The following is a 22,077-nucleotide window of genomic DNA, read 5'->3' on the forward strand; positions in this document are numbered from 1 at the left end:
CTCCGGACCTGCACCGCACCCCCCAAGCTGAGCACCCGCAGCAACCACCTGAAGTGCATCCTGCTCAACACCCGCTCCGTCCACAGACACGCCGTCAAACTCAGGAACCTGCTCGACACCACATCACCAGACGTAGCCTTCCTCACCAATACCTGGATGAACGCCTCCTCAGCGCCGGACATCGCCATCGCCATCCCGGACGGATACAAGATCACCCGTAGGGGCGCGTCAACCAGACTGGAGGAGGCATCGCCATCATACACAAGAACACCATCCGCATCACGACCGACTCCAACGACACATTCCCCGCCGCCGAGCACCTCCACTTCCAGATACACACCGACCCAAAAACAACCCTTAGAGGCACCCTCATCTACAGACCCCCGGGACCACGCACACAATTCGGCGAAGACATCACAGACTTCATCAGCCCGCAAGCCCTCCCCTCTGCGGACTACATCCTCCTAGGGGACCTCAACTTCCACCTGGAGAACAACAAGGACCGCAACACCGCCGCCCTGCTGGACAACCTCGCAAACCTCGGACTCAAGCAACTGGTCAACACCCCCACTCAACACGCAGGCCACAAGTTTTTTCCCGTCTTCTCATCCAGCAAGCACATCACCTTCAGCCACTCCACCGGACTTCACTGGACCGACCACAGCTGAGTCCACTTCTTGATATCACTGAACTCTCAGATTTCATACAATACCCGCAATATTTATGGTACTATCAGATTTTATTTTCGTTATGAAACGCTAGCAGCATTTTAAAACGCATAGTGGGTAGCTTCCTCGATATACTGACACAACACTGAAACTATTTGTGCTAATTATTTCATTGTCGGGTTAACGTGGTTTCACGCGGCCCCACACGCATGGCACCTTCGTAACACCGACGTCTCACTCTGTCGGCGCTCTAGTAGTTAAAACAATGACGCTTTAGCAACGCGTCCATTTAAACCTAGACTTCCGGGTCACGTGTGTACCAGACACACGATCGGGACGAATACGCAGCGACAACCTGAAACTTTCAGGGTAAGTGTGCCTTCTTTTCAAAACCGCCGTGACTTTACACAATTTAATCGGTTTGTCCAACCTATACAACACAATTCTGTATCTACTTTCATCTCTTCCAGTACCGGGGTTTCTCAGACGTAGTGAGTCATACCAGACTCCTTCAACAGCGCACACACTAGCAAGGTAAGAGAGCCACCAATTCTCTCTTGAAGTTAGTACCGGTGAAATTATGCACGGGTAGGCGCCAGTCTAATTCGATATTCCTTGCTTCCACAGAATAAATATTCATACAAGCCCGAACAGATAACATTTTTACCAGTTCTTCTTGATCAGGATAGAACATATTTACAACGGAGTAGCGTCGCGTATAGGGGTGAGCCTTTATTTTATTTTATTGTAATCTTGGGATGCCATGTTATTCATGCAGACAAGTTATTTAGATATTTATGCAGACAAGTTATTTAGATATTTTGGTTTTTTCAATTTTCACTGCTCCTTAAGGGTTGTAGCTATACACTGAGGTAGCTTCTGCTTCTCTTCCTCAAATGTGTTGAGCTTGTGACGATACGAAGCAGCACCTGTAGACAATGGTCATTGTACATACAAGTCTTATGTCATGAGTTCTGCAACGACAAGTAAAGATACTCAAGGCCTTTTTGCGTTCTTTTTACTTGTATTTGGAAAGCTACACTTCAAGATTTAGTTGTAAATAGAGGTTGTTATAGGAAGATATGTTCGACTTGGATTTTTACTGTTCTGGAAGAGTCCATTATATGGAAAGCTACACTTGAACATTTAGTTTTTAATAGAAGTTGTTAATAGAGGTTATGTTCGACTTGGATATTAACCTGTAATTATATGGCACACTTACAGGTCGGCAGTATCTTCACTAGCCCCGCTCCCCGCTTCCCGCCGCCGTTCTCGTGGCCATGCCCCCTTTCTCCGTGTCCTCCGCGCTCCCACCTCCCAGCTGCTCCTCCCTCCCACTTAGCCTTAAATGGTGACCGCACGGACGCGCAGCGGTCACGTGCAGCGGACGTGCCGATTGTGCACCGAAAGTGCGCCAAAGGCAAGCCCGTCTGCGCCCGTCCGCGCCTGGACTGCGCCCAGTGCCAGAATCCCTGGTCCCCGTAGACGCCTGCCCACACAACAGACCTACGACGCCGCCACCCTCAACGCACTCAATGCCAACCGAAGCCCCTCCTGCTACAGAGCCACCCCGAAACACACCCACGGACCCTTCACCTGCCAAGCCTGCAAATTCACCTGCCTCCGGACCTGCACCCCACCCGCCAAGCCGAGCACCCGCAGCAACCACCTGAAGTGCATCCTGCTCAACACCCGCTCCGTCCACAGACACGCCGTCGAACTCAGGAACCTGCTCGACACCACATCACCAGACTTCGCCTTCGTCACCAAAACCTGGATGAACGCCTCCTCAGCGCCGGACATCGCCTTTGCCATCCCGGACGGATACAAGATCACCCGTAGGGACCGCGTCAACCAGACTGGAGGAGGCATTGCCATCATACACAAGAACACCATCCGCATCACGACCGACTCCAACGACACCTTCCCCGCCGCCGAGCACCTCCACTTCCAGATACACACCGACCCAAAGACAACCCTTAGAGGCACCCTCGTCTACAGACCCCGGGACCACGCACACAATTCAGCGAAGACATCACAGACTTCATCAGCCCGCACGCCCTCCACTCTGCCGACTACATCCTCCTAGGGGACCTCAACTTCCACCTGGATAACAACAAGGTCCGCAACACCGCCACCCTGCTGGACAACCTCGCAAACCTCGGACTCAAGCAACTGGTCAACACCCCCACTCAACACGCAGGCCACACATTTTTTCCCATCTTCTCATCCAGCAAGCACATCACCTTCAGTCACTCCACCGGACTTCACTGGACCGACCACAGCTGAGTCCACTTCAGCTTCAGAAGAACAACGACCCACCACCACCCGCAACAGGCTCCTCACAGAAGCTGGAGCAAGATCACCGCCGAGCAGCTTACCACCTCCCTCAGCCAGAACCCGCCCACCAGCACAACGGACCCCAACGAAGCAGCCCGCAACTTCACACAGTGGCTGACCGCCTGCGCAGACGACCTCGCGCCACTGAAGAACCCTCCCAGTAGACCCAGAAGCAAGAAAGCCACCTGGTTCACCGACGAACTCAAGGACTCCAAGAAGAACTGGCGCACCCTCGAGAAAGCCAGGATCCTCGACCAGACCACAGACAACATGACCACCCTCCAACAAGCCACCCGCAAACACCACCAGCTCATCCGCACCACCAAGAAGAAAACACTGAAGGAACGACTGAACAACAACGCCCACAACAGCAAGGAACTCTTCAGCATAGTCAAGGAGTTCTACAAACGCCAGCACCGGCAACAACGACATCACTCCTTCACAAGACCTCTGCGACTCTCTCGCCTCATTCTTCCACCGCAAGATCGCCGACATCCACCACAGCTTCGGCGCACCATCCACGCATCCTACTGTCGAACCAACGCCCCCCACTGCCAACCTACGCACATGAACCACGGTGACCACCGAAGACACAGCCCGCACAATGAACACCATCCACTCCGGATCTCCAACCAACCCCTGCCCCCACCACGTCTTCAACAAGGCCGACTCCATCATCGAACCCCAACTCTGGGACATCATCAACATCTCCTTGTTGGACAGGCCACGTGACGGGCCGCTCTCCCCCGGCTCGACCAAGCCCGAGCCAGTCATACAAGCACCACACCCCACCATTGCCCGTCCTACGTCCCCTCAGGGACACCTGCCCCCGAGCATGATAACCTCGTGGGTCCGATCCACGACCGACCCACGCGCCCAGCCCGGGCCGCCATCTTGGACACTTCGCCACGAGGCCGCCTGGCCCCCGATCGACCTCAACCCTGGGCCTAGCCCGGCCTCAGACATTCCGGCACCACCCTCCACCCAGGAGGTGAGCGAGCTACTTGGCCAGTCAATGGGAGAAAGAGGTGTCGATGGTTCTCCCCCGGCCAGTGCCGCTCGCCCATCGCCTCCCCGGGCGCTGGCTCCACCCCCCTGCTGGGTGTCTGGACTCCCTCATCCCGGACCTCCCGACCTCCAAGTGCGAGGGTCCGGACATCAAAGCACGCCAGCCCTATAACTGGGGCAGCTCCAGAACAGGAAGGCAGTTGTATCTTGGAGTCGAGAGACGAGAGAAGAACTCATCCTGGACGGACTACTGGCGCTGCCGTAGCTCTGTCCTGTGCACCATCGTCCTGCCTGTTGGCGCTGCCACAGCCGTCGTAACCTTCATTCTTCACCGTCGTCCGGATCTGCTGGCGAGGCCGCGGACCGTTGTAACTGTCATCTGCATCGGGACCTGCTTGGCTTCTCCACGGCCCGTCGACCATCCTTCATCCATCTCGGGACCTGCTTGGCTTCTCCACGGCCCGTCGACCATCCTTCATCCATCTCGGGACCTGCTTGGCTCCTCCACGGCCCGATCAGCAACCACGCCGAGCTCGAGGATTGAGAGCTATTGAACTCATTGGTAACTAAGACTGTCCCGCTACCCTTTTCCTCAACCAGAGATCAGAACCGAGGGGACCCCTGAGTCCAGACCTCCTTGTATTATACCAACGTAACCTAAGAAGTGCATATAAAGTCTCGTTAACCTTCAATCTTGTGTGGTGTCCGTCTGTGGGGGGGAAGTTACTTATCTGTACAGTCGTTGGAGACGGCTCTCCCTGGAGACCTCTCCCCGTAATCTCGGCCGACCCTCCCGGTCCGTCTAACATTGGTGGCCAGCGGCGCGATCCGAATCACCGCATAACGTACAGAGAGTAGCTCACCCCACAACGAACAACAATGTCAACTAAAGAGAGCGGATCAACTGAGAAGTTCCAAATGGAAAAACTCGAGGAATACAGCCATCGTGAACTAAAGCAGTTCTGCATCGAACTAGGTATCGCTACCACCGGACTAAGTACCAAGGACGATTTTAAGCATGCCCTAGAATCTTGGGCAGAGACCGGGGATGTCGAAGCCCCGGAGCAAAGCACCACGAAAAAGACCAACACGGCCCCTGAAGAGCAAAGAACGGGTCTCTCGCAAGACGAGATCCAAGAAAGAGAAAAAGCCCGACTACACGAACTTGAAATGGCCCGACTCAAGATGGACATAGAACTCAAATTGGCCGAGCAAAAAATAAACTTAGAGCACCTTCGCCTCCGAGAAGAAAGAGAGGAGAAACAGAGGCAAAGGGAGCTCGAGGAAAAAAGACTAACGTACGAGCACGAGCGGAACCTAGCCGAGATCAACCTGCGCAAACAGAATAAAGAATTAGGGGTGCCCGACAGACCGTCCACCCCCGGGACCACGGACAAAAAAGTGCACATCCCCAAGGATGTGGTCCGAGAATATTTTCGAGAAGACGACATCCAGCAATGGTTTAAAGCATATGAAATCGCGATGACTGCGCACCGGATCGATAGAGCCGACTGGGGAGCCGGCCTATGGGGCAAATTCCTCAATGAGGGCCGCGATACTCTGTTACAGCTCCCAGACCACCAGATGACCTCCTACGACCATATGAAAGCGGCCCTCCTCACTCGCTATGGCCTCACGCCCGAGATGTACCGTCAGAGGTTCCGAGACTGCACACGCATTCCAGGTACAACTTGGGTGGACTATGTAACGTACTTTAGCCGAGCCTTCGAAGGCTGGATCAGAGGGAACAACGTCACGACCTACGAGCAGTTGTTCAATCTGATGGTATGGGAGCATCTGTCCAACAACTGCTTCATTGAACTACGCCAACACCTCCTCGACAGCAAGTTAACCGATCCCCGGCAGCTCGCAGCCGAAGCTGACCGGTGGGAGATCACCCGAGTGGGCCGGAATGGGTCCTACGAGCAGAACAGGAACAACAATGGTCACCACCGATCCAGAGGAGGAGGAGGGGGCCAAGGACGAGGGAGAGACAACACTCCGGCCGCCCCCACTACCAGCACCACCCCCCCGGCCAACCGGGGCAGCACCCCGGCGCGACCGGGATACAGGACCAATGTTACATGTCACCGATGCCAACGAGTCGGCCACTATGCAAATGACCCAAGCTGCCCGCAGTATCAGAGCCCAAGACCCCGCCAGGTGGCCGCCGCGGCACTAGGGGAAGAACAGATCTCCGAGGAACAAGAAACAGACGAGCAAGAGTATCAAGGGTGGGAGCCAGCCGCCATGACTCTCGCATGCTTAGGGGGAAGAGACATGGTCCCGCGGGTCCCCCTACCCGCTAACACCCGAAAGTACGGCCAATGGGTGAGCATCAATGGACAACGGGCCGAAGCCCTTCGAGACACCGGGGCCAGTGTGACAGCCGTCCGCTGTCATCTGGTGACCCCAGAGCAATATCTACCGAACATTCTCTGCCCTGTACGATCAGCCGACAACTCGGAGAGTCTGTGTCGGATGGCCTGCGTCCCCTTTGAGTGGGGAGGGGTCTCCGGCATGTTGAAAGTAACGGTCCGAGACGACGCCCCCGTGGACTGCCTCCTCGGAAATGACCTGGAAAGCTCCCCGTGGGCAGCCGTGGAGCGAAAAGAACACTTGGGGATGTTGGGCGTCCCAGACTGGGCGTGCGTCACCACCCGGTCTATGGCCGCCCGTGCCAACCATCCCCCGGAAGAACCAGAATGGCCGGCGCCTCCGCCTCCGGTCGCCCCCGCCGAGACCCCCGACCAGGGCATCCCCCTCGAACCTGCTCAACCTTCCGACCTTGCTAATCTCGACCAGTGGGCTCAAGAAGGGGGGCCCACACAAGAACAATTTCGTCAGGAGCAGAAGACCTGTCCCTCCCTTGAGGGACTCCGACAACAAGCGCTCGCCCAAAGCGCAGGGGATACCTCCGGAACTCATTGGGTCTACTGGGACAATGACCTACTGTACAGCGAGCAACGAATCGCCGAGCTGGGGGCCAACCGAGTACTAGTGGTGCCACTCCGCTTTAGAGACTTCCTGTTAAATCTGGCCCACGATGTCCCCCTGGCAGGGCACCTGGGACAAGATAAAACCTACAGCCGCCTAGTGACCCACTTCTTCTGGCCAAAAATGAGAAACGATGTGCACCAGCATTGCCGATCTTGCCCCACGTGCCAAGCCAGTGGGAAGAGCGGCCGCAAATTAAAGGCCCCCCTGCAACCCTTTCCCGTAGTCACGACCCCATTTGAGAGGGTCGGAATAGACATTGTGGGACCCCTAGACCCACGTACAAGACAAGGCCATCGCTTCATCCTAGTACTAGTGGACCACGCCACCCGCTACCCTGAGGCTATTCCTCTCCGGACCGTCACAGCCCCAGTGGTCGGCAGGGCCCTGATGGGGATCTTCTCCCGTGTGGGGTTCCCCCGAGAAGTCGTCAGTGACAGAGGCACGAACTTTATTTCCAAATACATGAAGTCCCTCTGGCAACAGTGTGGGGTCACCTACCGCTTCACGACCCCCTATCACCCCCAAGGAAACGGACTTGTTGAGCGGTTCAATCGCACACTAAAAGGGATGATCGGGGGATTGGAAGAACCCCTCCGTCGCCAGTGGGACGTGCTGCTGCCGTGCCTCCTCTTCGCCTACCGGGAGGTCCCACAGAAGTCCCTAGGCTTCAGCCCATTCGAGCTGCTCTATGGGCACCCAGTACGGGGGCCACTCAGCCTGATCAAAGAAGGCTGGGAGTTGCCTCCGGCCAAGAGTCCTCCAGATGTCTTCCGGTACCTCCTCACCCTCCGCAACCAGTCCCAGCGGTTCAGAGACCTAGCGAAAGCCAACCTAGAGGCCAGTCAAGAGGACATGAAGAGATGGTATGACCAGAACGCCTCATCTATTGAATTCGAGCCGGGGCAACAGGTCTGGGTAATGTCCCCCACAGAACCGTGCGCTCTCCAAGACAAATGGACGGGACCCTTCAAGGTAATCGAGCGCAAGGGACCCGCCACCTATCTGATCGATATGGAGTCCGCCCGGAATCCGCTCCGAGTCCTCCACACCAACAGACTGAAACCCCACTTTGCACGAACAGAACTCAGCCTCTTGATGGCCACAGACAACGGGGTTGAGGACGACTCCGAGCCTCTCCCTGACCTCTTGCGGACCCAGGAGCAAGACGGCTCCGTGGATGGGGTCCGACTCTCGGAGACCCTCACCCAGGAACAACGCCAAGAGTGCCAAGCCCTCCTATCACGATTTGCCAGCCTGTTCTCCCTCACCCCAGGTGTCACTTCCTGGTGTGTGCACGATGTGGACACCGGAGACAGCCCTCCTATCCGCCACCGGGCCTACCGCGTACCTGATCGGGTACGGGCCTGCATCCAGGCGGAAGTAACTAAGATGCTCACGCTCGGGGTCATCGAGCCCTCCGACAGTCCATGGGCCAGCCCGGTCGTACTGGTCCCCAAAGCAGCCGCCCCCGGAACCACACCCGAACTCCGGTTCTGTGTCGACTACCGGGGCCTGAATGAAGTCACCAGAACGGACGCACACCCCATCCCCCGGGCAGATGAACTGGTCGACCGAATGGGCGCTGCCCGCTACCTCAGCATCTTTGATCTAACGGCAGGCTATTGGCAGATCGGCCTCACACCCCGAGCACAAGAACGTTCTGCCTTCTCCACCCCCGATGGCCACTATCACTTCACGGTCATGCCCTTCGGCATGAAAAATGCCCCAGCGACTTTCCAACGGCTCGTCAATCAGGTCCTGGCGGGGCTCGAAGAGTTCAGCGCCGCCTACCTGGACGACATCGCGGTGTACAGCCACCACTGGACCGAGCACCTCCACCACCTCCAAGCAGTGTTGCAAGCCCTTCAGCGAGCTGGCCTCACGATCAAGGCCAGCAAATGCCAAATTGGACAAGGGTCAGTGACCTACCTCGGACACCAAGTGGGAAGCGGTCTAGTGGCCCCTCTCCAACTGAAAATTGCCGCCATCCAGAACTGGCAACCCCCTAACACTCAAACTGAGGTGCGAGCCTTCCTGGGCCTCACGGGCTACTACCGAAGGTTCGTGAAAGACTATGGTACCATCGTGGGGCCTCTCACCGAACTCACGTCGAAAAATCAGCCCAAGAAGGTGAACTGGACCCCAGAGTGTCAAGCGGCCTTCGAACAGCTAAAGGCCGCCATGTGTTCCGCTCCTGTACTCCAGGCCCCAGACTACAGCCGGGAGTTCATCGTCCAGACGGACGCCTCCGACCAGGGCATTGGGGCGGTCCTGTCCCAGGTGAACACCGAAGGCCTTGATCAACCGGTGGCCTTCATCAGCCGGAGACTCCTACCACGGGAGCAACGCTGGAGCACCATAGAGAGGGAAGCCTTCGCTGTGGTATGGGCCCTCAAGAAGCTCCGACCCTACCTTTTTGGCACCCACTTCCGGGTGCAGACTGACCACCGACCCCTGCAGTGGTTGATGCATATGCGGGGGGAAAACCCAAAACTGCTACGCTGGTCCATCTCCTTGCAAGGTATGGACTTTACCGTTGAACACCGGCCTGGGTCTGACCACGCCAACGCGGATGGCCTGTCCCGGTTTTTCCGCCTCGACGAAGAGAGTCCCCAAGAGGATGGGTAACTCTCCCCGCCTTCAGCTGGGGGGGACGCATGTTGGACAGGCCACGTGACGGGCCGCTCTCCCCCGGCTCGACCAAGCCCGAGCCAGTCATACAAGCACCACACCCCACCATTGCCCGTCCTACGTCCCCTCAGGGACACCTGCCCCCGAGCATGATAACCTCGTGGGTCCGATCCACGACCGACCCACGCGCCCAGCCCGGGCCGCCATCTTGGACACTTCGCCACGAGGCCGCCTGGCCCCCGATCGACCTCAACCCTGGGCCTAGCCCGGCCTCAGACATTCCGGCACCACCCTCCACCCAGGAGGTGAGCGAGCTACTTGGCCAGTCAATGGGAGAAAGAGGTGTCGATGGTTCTCCCCCGGCCAGTGCCGCTCGCCCATCGCCTCCCCGGGCGCTGGCTCCACCCCCCTGCTGGGTGTCTGGACTCCCTCATCCCGGACCTCCCGACCTCCAAGTGCGAGGGTCCGGACATCAAAGCACGCCAGCCCTATAACTGGGGCAGCTCCAGAACAGGAAGGCAGTTGTATCTTGGAGTCGAGAGACGAGAGAAGAACTCATCCTGGACGGACTACTGGCGCTGCCGTAGCTCTGTCCTGTGCACCATCGTCCTGCCTGTTGGCGCTGCCACAGCCGTCGTAACCTTCATTCTTCACCGTCGTCCGGATCTGCTGGCGAGGCCGCGGACCGTTGTAACTGTCATCTGCATCGGGACCTGCTTGGCTTCTCCACGGCCCGTCGACCATCCTTCATCCATCTCGGGACCTGCTTGGCTTCTCCACGGCCCGTCGACCATCCTTCATCCATCTCGGGACCTGCTTGGCTCCTCCACGGCCCGATCAGCAACCACGCCGAGCTCGAGGATTGAGAGCTATTGAACTCATTGGTAACTAAGACTGTCCCGCTACCCTTTTCCTCAACCAGAGATCAGAACCGAGGGGACCCCTGAGTCCAGACCTCCTTGTATTATACCAACGTAACCTAAGAAGTGCATATAAAGTCTCGTTAACCTTCAATCTTGTGTGGTGTCCGTCTGTGGGGGGGAAGTTACTTATCTGTACAGTCGTTGGAGACGGCTCTCCCTGGAGACCTCTCCCCGTAATCTCGGCCGACCCTCCCGGTCCGTCTAACACTCCTTCAACACCGCCACCTTCCCGGAGAGCTGGAAGCACGCCAAGCTCAGTGCCCTACTGAAGAAACCAACAGCGGACCCCACCGACCTCAAGAACTTTCGCCCCATCTCGCTCCTCCCTTTTACCGGCAAAGTCATCGAGGAGACCGTCAACAGACAGCTTGCCGCCTTCCTCGAGACGAACGGATCACTTGACCCCTCGCAGTCCGGTTTCTGAGCCAACCACAGCACCGAGACTGTCCTCATCGCAGCCACCGACGACATCAGAACCCTGCTCGACAATGGGGAAACAGCGACCCTCATCCTCCTGGACCTCTCCGTAGCGTTCAACACTGTCTGCCACCGCACCCTAGTCCAACGCCTCAGCAACACAGGTGTCCAAGAGAAGGCACTGGAATGGATCATCTTGTTCCTCGCCGGAAGAACACAGAGAGTCCGCCTCCCCCTGTTTCGATCCGAGGCCACCGAAGTCATCTGCGGCGTACAGCAAGGATCATCACTCAGCCCCACCCTCTTCAACGTCTACATAAGACTCCTTGCAGCCATCGCACGCCAACACAACCTCAACATCATCTCCCACGCCGACGACACCCAACTGATCCTCTCCCTCACCAGAGACCCCGCCACCACCAGAACTAGCCTACACAAAGGGATGAAAGACGTCGCCGAGTGGATGAAGAACAGCCGCCTGAAACTGAACTCAGACAAGACAGAAGTCCTCATCCTGGGACCATCGCCCTCCGCCTGGGATGACTCCTGGTGGCCCCCGGCCCTAGGCAGCGCACCCAAGCCAACAGACCACGCACGCACCCTGGGCGTCATCCTGGACTCCTCCCTCTCGATGACCAGACAAGTCAACGCCGTCTCCTCTGCATGCTTCAACACCCTACGCATGCTCCGCAAGATCTTCCGATGGATCCCGGCCGAAACCAGGTAGACGGTCACCCAGGCAATTGTCACAAGCCGACTGGACTACGGAAGCACCCTCTACGCCGGAACCACAGGCAAGCTACAGAAAAGACTCCAACGCATCCAGAACGCCTCCGCCCGACTCATCCTGGTCATCCCCCGTTGCAGCCACATCTCCGGCCACCTGAGGGACCTGCACTGGCTCCCCGTCAGCAAGAGAATCACGTTCAGACTCCTCACCCACGCACACAAGTCCCTCCACGACCTGGGCCCCAAGTACCTCAACGACCTCTTGACCTTCTACATGCCCACCCGCCAGCTACGTTCGACAAGCCTCGCCCTCGCCGCTGTACCACGCATCCGAAGAGCCACCGCCGGAGGAAGATCCTTCTCCTACCTGGCGGCCAAGACATGGAACTCCCTCCCCACCCACCTTCGGCTGATCCAGGGCCATCTCGCCTTCAGGAGACAACTCAAGACCTGGCTGTTCGAGCAATAGCAGACCCCCCCTTCCCCCAGCGCCTTGAGACCATCTGGGTGAGTAGTGCGTTATACAAATGCTATGATTGATTTATTGATTGATTATGAAAAGGCTGTCAGAAAGGGACATTGAAGGTGCCAAGAAGGGCCCTTTCCCTTCAGGTCACTGCTAAGTTGCCTGGAGGCACATGTGGCACCCCACCAAACATCCACGAATCGTGTGCCAGACACCACAAGGTGCCTGTATGTATGCATGTATGTTTGAAACATGTTGTTTATTTATTGTAGCTTTTGCTACAGCTCTTTTCCAGGCTGCCACACAAGCCACAATAGAAAAATGCAGTTTCCTACCACCAACACAGTGGTTGTATAACAGTGTGGCAGGTGGGACCACCTACTACTTGTCATGCAATAGCGGCCATATGAGCATAGTAATGAGGGCCTTTATAAGGAAAAAATAAATTACCTCTTGTTAATGAGGGAGGCATTATGCACTGTGGAGTACAAGTATTCTCTCTCTTGTTGTGTTAAAGGAATTAATAAAGACATTCTAGCTCAGCTGGCATCCTAGTCGTTGCTGCTCTGTGCAGTTAGACTACTATCTTATTCCAATGGCCCTGCTCTTCTTCAAAAAAAATTTCAATTTTATCCTGAGTAGAAGAAAGATGAATAATATGAATGTCACACAACACATATAAAAGAATTCAATTATTCTAACATACTGACTGCCGTTATTAGACGGTGGGGAAACTACAGGGAAAGGATTAAGGAATGAGATATAGCTGTGGCACATTCATCACAGACTATCCCAATCACAAAAGTAAAGCAAATACCTATTCATCATTGCATTGTTCTTCTAGTACTTGTAATCCTCGCCCTTGATGCACACCATTTAAGCTTTACATGCTCGCATCCAGTCTTTCACCATTGAAAGCCATATATATCCATCCATCCAAACATGGCTTTCAATGAACCTTTCACAAACATCAATTTTCCTACCTATGCATCCTTTCACCCATTCACCAATCCTGCTTTCCTTTTAACCCACCTGAGCATTAATTTAACCCATGCAGGCAGGCATTCTTTCATTAGTATACCCTTTCATCTATCCTTGATCCACCCATGCATCTTTCACCCACCTATATGCTTCCCTTCACCCATGCATCCTTTCACTCATATTCCATACATTTCACCCATCCTTTCTTCTTCAATCCTTTTCCCCTTTTCCCTCAAACAATGAGTAAAAAAGTTCATTATGAACGAGTCAATGCCCCTGCACTGAGTATATTGCTAATTGTTAATTAGCAAGGATTGTGACTATTCACCCCCTTCCCTGTGACCACTGGAATATCTCCGTTCAACCACCGCTGCTCTGACTGCTCCTCTGGTGGTCTTGCTGACAGCCCTAGGACTGGTGGTTTGTGCAACTACAAAAAACATTACACATTTTAGATGCCAGATGTGCTTCACCCTATAGTTTGTTTTTTAACAAAGTACAAGCAAAATACATCATTACAGTTTGGTTACAATATCTTCTATCATAATCTAACATTAAACATTTTGCTGGCTGGCAATATTTAAAAAAACAGATAGCCAAGTAGAAAAAACATTTTCTAATGTAGGGGCAGAGCGATGATGAATCGGAGTCATTGAAGTGCAATGAAGGGGTATGGTCTTGGTTGGCAAATGCAATGGGGCAGGCTTCCTAACTCCAGCCATGCTGCACTGCTGGTATAGTATGATAATATTACATACACAACACTGGGGTTCCACCATGATATTGGCTAATTTCTCACTTTACTATTGAAGCATCAGCAAGAAAAACAAACCCTTCTCAACAAACATGCGTAGAATGCCTTACATGGGCAGCAATCTTCACAGTAAAGTACGTGACTGAAATGGGTCCTCCGAGTCTTACAGTACCACCAGTCCACAAGAAATATGAGGGAAGAGGGAAAGCTTACTGACAAAGCAGAACAAAGGAAGCTACAAGCAGACTAGTACAGACAGTTTGAAGTCAAGTACAGAAATGTGAAACAAATAACATAAGAAGGAAAAATAATGCGGGGATAAGAAGAAATTAAGAAACAGAAAGAAAACAGATGAAAAAGAGGATTTGGAAAAAGTTAGGAGACTGGCAGAGTGAAAAAAAAAAATTATTTGAAATATGGAGTGGTAAAAGTTATGGGAATAATAATAATATTTACAACAGGAGGACTTGTGAAGGCAACTCCGGATCCCTCACATCAGGCCCATCCCTCTGCTTACCGTTGGATGCTGATGTAAGAAATAAACAAAATAAAATAATACAGTTAATAATCTCTCCAAAAATATTTTGACTGGGAAAGGCAAATGCAATAGCATTGAACAGTTCTGAGTCAGCTCTCCTATAGGACTAGTATTGTAGACCAGTAGCTAATGTCCTAAACTTAACCCCATTCCAAATGTCCTAAACTACATTTTGGAACCACTAATAAATTGCAATGAATCATCTTTGCTTCTCATCTCATTCTCAATATCTTAACCCTCTTTAACAGGCCAACTCAGCCTGCAATGTTTTGAATGCACAGATGCATGCCTACTACACATCATTGGGAAATTGCTTGAGGTTGGGACTTTTCAAGCTACAAAGGAAAAGGCACAAAGAAGTGAGGGAACACACTAACTCACTATTACTAATAACTACCACTACCTTAGTGACAGATCAAAGGGGTCTCTGCATGACTACTTAAATATTCAGTCCAAATCAGTTACAAAAAGAAGCATTAGGTCACACCACTGAGCACCTGTCTAGATGATGATCACATAATATTTGTAACATAAACTGAACTTACCTGAGTGTGAGCAGCATGTTTGCTATTTGAGAACACAACATATTAAGAAATATTATTACTCACCGAGTCCTATAACCTTCAAGCCAAGCAATTTGAGGAGGTGCTGTTGTCTATACATATTACTATTGCTTGGTGTGCCAGACCTCAACGCTGATGGCTCCCTCAAAGGCATTACCCATTGCCACCTCCACTTCTGAAAAAATGGCACAGGGCTGCACCCCTTCATGGCACTGACAACCACATTATAGGAGGTTAGTACTATGGGTGGTTCTGGGGTGCTGTCAATGCCACTCCCATGCTCTGCCATGGTAGGGTGGGTGGGAAGAGAATTAAAGGTGTGTGGACAAACGCTACACCTTTAACAATAATGTGGAGTGTACAATGATGGTGTATGTTAAATTAATACTGTTCACATGTTCTGCATAAGGCATTACATAATAAGAGAGGTAATTCTATTAATTACATCAGTGTTGTGATGGTAATAAGTCCTCCTATCTAAGCACAGAAAATGCCTAATGCAATTATTCTGTTGATGCCATATAACAAAGGGTTCTGTTACTACACACAAGCAACCCTGAATGCAACACAGTCACCCTTCCCAGATGCTACAAGGATGTCTGGATTACTACAAGGCTGGACTGAGTGCACCAGCACTAAGTGAGTATAGAAATGCAGCAAATATTGATATTTTTGGCAGAATACATCACTGTATATCATGGAGCACAGCACATCTAGTTAAATTGTTCAGTTGTATAGCATGGAAAACAACTTATTCATGAATACCTATGAAAACAGTCTTTTATTTTCGTATAAAGTAATATTAGATTAAAAAGTTGTTTCTTTCAGATAATTTACAGATAAGTAGGCCATTTCCATATCTCCCAGACTTAAACCTCTCGTTAATGGTACTGTGCCTGAATATACATGCATCTTTGGCACTTTCATGATACTTTGCCAGATTATTTGTAAAAAGCCCAGTATGAGCCACAGTTGCCTGGCCATTCATTGAGTAATTGTACTTGTGATTTCTGTAGCTATGTGCAATATCTGAGGGAGGTACCAATATCACCGGGGCACTATTTAAAGCACCAAGTACATAATTTCAGATTTCAGATTTAGTTTATTGTACAGTTCATAAAAAGTCACAATTTTAAAACGTACAATTATTTAAAAAGAAGTCAATAGCAACATATGAAACATAAAAGGAGTGGGTAGGCTCACATATTTAAGATCTTGAAAGTCACAATTTGGATTTAATAAAGTCCTTTGGGGTGAGGGGGACAAGGTGCTTGCAGATTTAAGAGACAAGGGTCTCCGGGGAGGTTAGTGCTGTTTTGGTTTGGCTAGTACTTCGGGTAAGCACTGTGACTGTTTCACTTAGTCTGCTAGCCACTATGTCAAAAAATGTTGTTATTCTGCAGTTTAGCTGGGTTTCTTCAGGATTAAAACAAAGCATCACAGCCTGCCTGCAGCTTGTTCTGCCCTTCTGGTTCCATAGGACCCGAAGAAGAGAACGCCTTATGTCCAAGAGGTTTGTACAGATGTACATGATGTGTATGAGGTCCTCTTTACCAGAAAAACAGAGTCTGCAACGGTTTGCACAGTTTTCCCTTTTCCAAGGTGCCAAGTGGGGTGTTATAGGTATGTTGCTGAGGCGCATGTTGAGAAACTTGTTTTTTGTTTTCTGTGTGAGGCCAGTTGTTCAGTACTCTTGAGGTTTAAGAGCACTGTAGCCTTTCAACACTACCCATCCATGCGCTCTCTTGGCTAGGGTGGCTTTGTCCTCAATAGATGAAACCATCTTGGTGACTTTCGATACCACTTTTTTGAAGGTGCCAGGGTCAGTTGATGACTCCCATAGGTTTGTTAATCCTAGGGTCTCCAGTGATTCCATTAAGTAATTCCTTGCTGGTGAGTTGTCTCTAATGGACAGTTCAGTCCAGAGGGGGGCATTTCAGGATCCATGGTCAGCGTCTCTGATTTTCCACCAACTTTTTATGTATACGCCTCTTCTTTCCACTGTTTGTTTCGACAGTTCGAATTCAAGATGGATTTGAGGGGGCGATGAGTAGGTGGGAAGATGGAATATTGCCCTGTATGCTCGACTAATGGTGTTGTCTAATGTCATTGCATCATTACCTCACATGGGTTTACTGCCGTAGGTGAGAATAGGCTGTAAGCGAGGTCTTATTACCTGTAAATACCGATTTGATAAATACCGAATCTTAACGATTCGGTAATTTTTACAGAATTATAAGCAACATAGGATTTACAGATTCTAAAATACCGAATCAGTAAAATTTGGTATTTTAGAATCTGTAAATTCTATTTACCTACATCTAACCCTAGATTACTTATTATTATTTTTTAAATATTATATAGTTAAAACATAATTAATTTATTAAAATTACATCAAATGTGCTTTTGCACTTATTCCCTGAGACGGGATGTATGGAAAACAGGTTATTTGGGTGGGGGAGTGTAGTTATACTCAGGTATTATTTTTAATATTTGATAATTAATTGATATTTAGTTGTAGTTATGGAAAATGTAACAATGATATATTTGTTAAATTATTAAAAAATGCGGAGGCACCTATTATCTGGGACACGATGCATGGGAAATTGGGGGCTTGGGGCGTGTATTAATACTCAGGTATGAATTATAATACTTGAAAAATAATTGATATTTTTTGAGTGATATATTAAAAAAAATGTTTTGATTAAATTATTTAAAAAAGCGTTGGCACCTATCCTCTGGGACGGGATGCATTGGGAAACAGGGGGCTTGGGGAGTATATTAATACTCATGTATGAATTTAATTAGTTTAGTATTATGTATTACTTAATTTATGTGTTAACTTAGTATTAAATATTAAAATGAATAAAAGTGATAAGCAGACAAACACAGGGTGTTTTTGGTAGAGGGTTGATTTGACATCAATGTTTAATTAAAAGCAATTATTAAAAATAGAATTAAAATGTTAAATGTAACTTTTTCAAAGTTATTAGACATAGAATTTTTCAAAGTTATTAGACATAGAATTTTCAAAAATCCCATAGAGAAAAAATCCTAACTATATATACCTACTGGCGACCGCCAGTAGGTAATATATATATATATATATATTACCTACTGGCGATAGCCAGTAGGTATATATAGTTAGGATTTTTTTCCTATGGGATTTTTGAAAATTCTATGTCGAATAACTTTGGCGTTTGAGGACAGAATTGGCTGAAATTTTTAGGAAAATGGAACATTTTGTTTCTGAGCAGCCCCTGAAAATTTGGGGGGGTTTCGTCAAGGGGGGGCCGAGAAAAAAGGGGGGTCCCAAAACGTGTTTTTCCCATGCAATTTTCCATAGGGCGGTTGGCCTCACTTTTAGCCTGAACGGCTGAATGGATTTACACCAAACTTGGCAAAATTGTAGGGACTGGTAGCCCGATGTGCCTTTGCTATGTCTCAAGATATAGGCTCCAGTGGTTTTTACGAAAATTAACGTTGAAAAATATATATTGGGCTACATTGGGCTATATATATGTTGGAGCCCAAATGTAGCCCAATGTAGCCCAATGTAGCCCAATGTAGCCCAAAGATGGCCACCAGAGACAAAAAAACAAATGTAGCCCAAATATCAGCCAGATGTAGCCCAACTATAGCCCAATGACAGAATGTCCCAGAGTGTTCTAAAGAACAACTAGAGTGCTAACAGTCCTACTTATTACAAAGGTATGGCACACCTGAAGCCATCTTGATTGGAATAAAGTGTTAACTCTTAAAACATTTAATTTAAAAAGGAACAAAATGAGGGGGTTCATTTTGCCATAGAAAGTATGATTAGCGAATATATGACGAAATCCCGCATACCATCAGTCCGCAAAAAAAATCCCGCATGTACTATTAGGCCGCAAATTAAAATAACGAAAACTTTTAGAACGAATATGCCTTTAGAATACACTAAACAACTAAACTACCCTAAACCCTAAAACACTACCCCCAGCATGACCCTACACTACACAAACAGTACAACACCACCCTAAACCCTAAAACACTACCCCCAGCATGACCCTACACTACGCAAACACTACAACACTACCCAAAACCCTAAAACACTACACCCCAGCATGACCCTACACTACGCAAACACTACCCTAAACCCTAAAACACTAACCCCAGCATGACCCTACACTACACAAACACTACAACACAACCCTAAACCCTAAAACACTACACCCCAGCATGACCCTACACTACGCAAACACTACCCTAAACCCTAAAACACTACCCCCAGCATGACCCTACACTACGCAAACACTACAACACTACCCTAAACCCTAAAACACTACCCCCAGCATGACCCTACACTACGCAAACACTACAACACTACCCAAAACCCTAAAACACTACCCCCAGCATGACCCTACACTACGCAAACACTACAACACTACCCTAAACCCTAAAACACTACCCCCAGCATGACCCTACACTACGCAAACACTACAACACTACCCAAAACCCTAAAACACTATCCCCAGCATGACCCTACACTACGCAAACACTACAACACTACCCAAAACCCTAAAACACTACCCCCAGGATGACCCTACACTACGCAAACACTACAACACTACCCAAAACCCTAAAACACTACCCCCAGCATGACCCTACACTACGCAAACACTACAACACTACCCAAAACCCTAAAACACTACCCCCAGCATGACCCTTCACTACGCAAACACTACAACACTACCCAAAACCCTAAAACACTACACCCCAGCATGACCCTACACTACGCAAACACTACAACACTACCCAAAACCCTAAAACACTACACCCCAGCATGACCCTACAACAACGCAAACACTACAACACTACCCAAAACCCTAAAACACTACCCCCAGCATGACCCTACACTATGCAAACACTACAACACTACCCAAAACCCTAAAACACTACCCCCAGCATGACCCTACACTACACAAACACTACAACACTACCCTAAACCCTAAAATACTACACCCCAGCATGACCCTTCACTACGCAGACACTACAACACTACCCTAAACCCTAAAACACTACCCCCAGCATGACCCTACACTACGCAAACACTACAACACTACCCAAAACCCTAAAACACTATCCCCAGCATGACCCTACACTACGCAAACACTACAACACTACCCAAAACCCTAAAACACTACCCCCAGCATGACCCTACACTACGCAAACACTACAACACTACCCTAAACCCTAAAACACTACCCCCAGCATGACCCTACACTACGCAAACACTACAACACTACCCTAAACCCTAAAACACTACCCCCAGCATGACCCTACACTACGCAAACACTACAACACTACCCAAAACCCTAAAACACTATCCCCAGCATGACCCTACACTACGCAAACACTACAACACTACCCAAAACCCTAAACACTACCCCCAGCATGACCCTACACTACGCAAACACTACAACACTACCCAAAACCCTAAAACACTACCCCCAGCATGACCCTTCACTACGCAAACACTACAACACTACCCAAAACCCTAAAACACTACACCCCAGCATGACCCTACACTACGCAAACACTACAACACTACCCAAAACCCTAAAACACTACCCCCAGCATGACCCTACACTACGCAAACACTACAACACTACCCTAAACCCTAAAACACTACCCCCAGCATGACCCTACACTACGCAAACACTACAACACTATACTAAACCCTAAAACACTACCCCCAGCATGACCCTACACTACGCAAACACTACAACACTACCCAAAACCCTAAAACACTACACCCCAGCATGACCCTACACTACGCAAACACTACAACACTACCCTAAACCCTAAAACACTACCCCCAGCATGACCCTACACTACGCAAACACTACAACACTACCCTAAACCCTAAAACACTACCCCCAGCATGACCCTACACTACGCAAACACTACAACACTACCCTAAACCCTAAAACACTACCCCCAGCATGACCCTACACTACGCAAACACTACAACACTACCCAAAACCCTAAAACACTACCCCCAGCATGACCCTACACTACGCAAACACTACAACACTACCCTAAACCCTAAAACACTACCCCCAGCATGACCCTACACTACGCAAACACTACAACACTACCCAAAACCCTAAAACACTATCCCCAGCATGACCCTACACTACGCAAACACTACAACACTACCCAAAACCCTAAAACACTACCCCCAGCATGACCCTACACTACGCAAACACTACAACACTACCCAAAACCCTAAAACACTACCCCCAGCATGACCCTACACTACGCAAACACTACAACACTACCCAAAACCCTAAAACACTACCCCCAGCATGACCCTTCACAACGCAAACACTACAACACTACCCAAAACCCTAAAACACTACACCCCAGCATGACCCTACACTACGCAAACACTACAACACTACCCAAAACCCTAAAACACTACACCCCAGCATGACCCTACAACAACGCAAACACTACAACACTACCCAAAACCCTAAAACACTACCCCCGGCATGACCCTACACTATGCAAACACTACAACACTACCCAAAACCCTAAAACACTACCCCCAGCATGACCCTACACTACACAAACACTACAACACTACCCTAAACCCTAAAATACTACACCCCAGCATGACCCTACACTACGCAAACACTACAACACTACCCAAAACCCTAAAACACTACCCCCAGCATGACCCTACACTACGCAAACACTACAACACTATCCTAAACCCTAAAACACTACGCCCAGCATGACCCTACACTACGCAAACACTACAACACTACCCTAAACCCTAAAACACTAGCCCCAGCATGACCCTACACTACGCAAACACTACAACACAACCCTAAACCCTAAAACACTACCCCCAGCATGACCCTACACTACGCAAACACTACAACACTACCCTAAACCCTAAAACACTACCCCCAGCATGACCCTACACTACGCAAACACTACAACACAACCCTAAACCCTAAAACACTACCCCCAGCATGACCCTACACTACGCAAACACTACAACAC

This window comes from Lissotriton vulgaris, unplaced genomic scaffold (genome assembly GCF_964263255.1).
Source record: "Lissotriton vulgaris unplaced genomic scaffold, aLisVul1.2 SCAFFOLD_3522, whole genome shotgun sequence".
NCBI lineage: Eukaryota > Metazoa > Chordata > Amphibia > Caudata > Salamandridae > Lissotriton > Lissotriton vulgaris.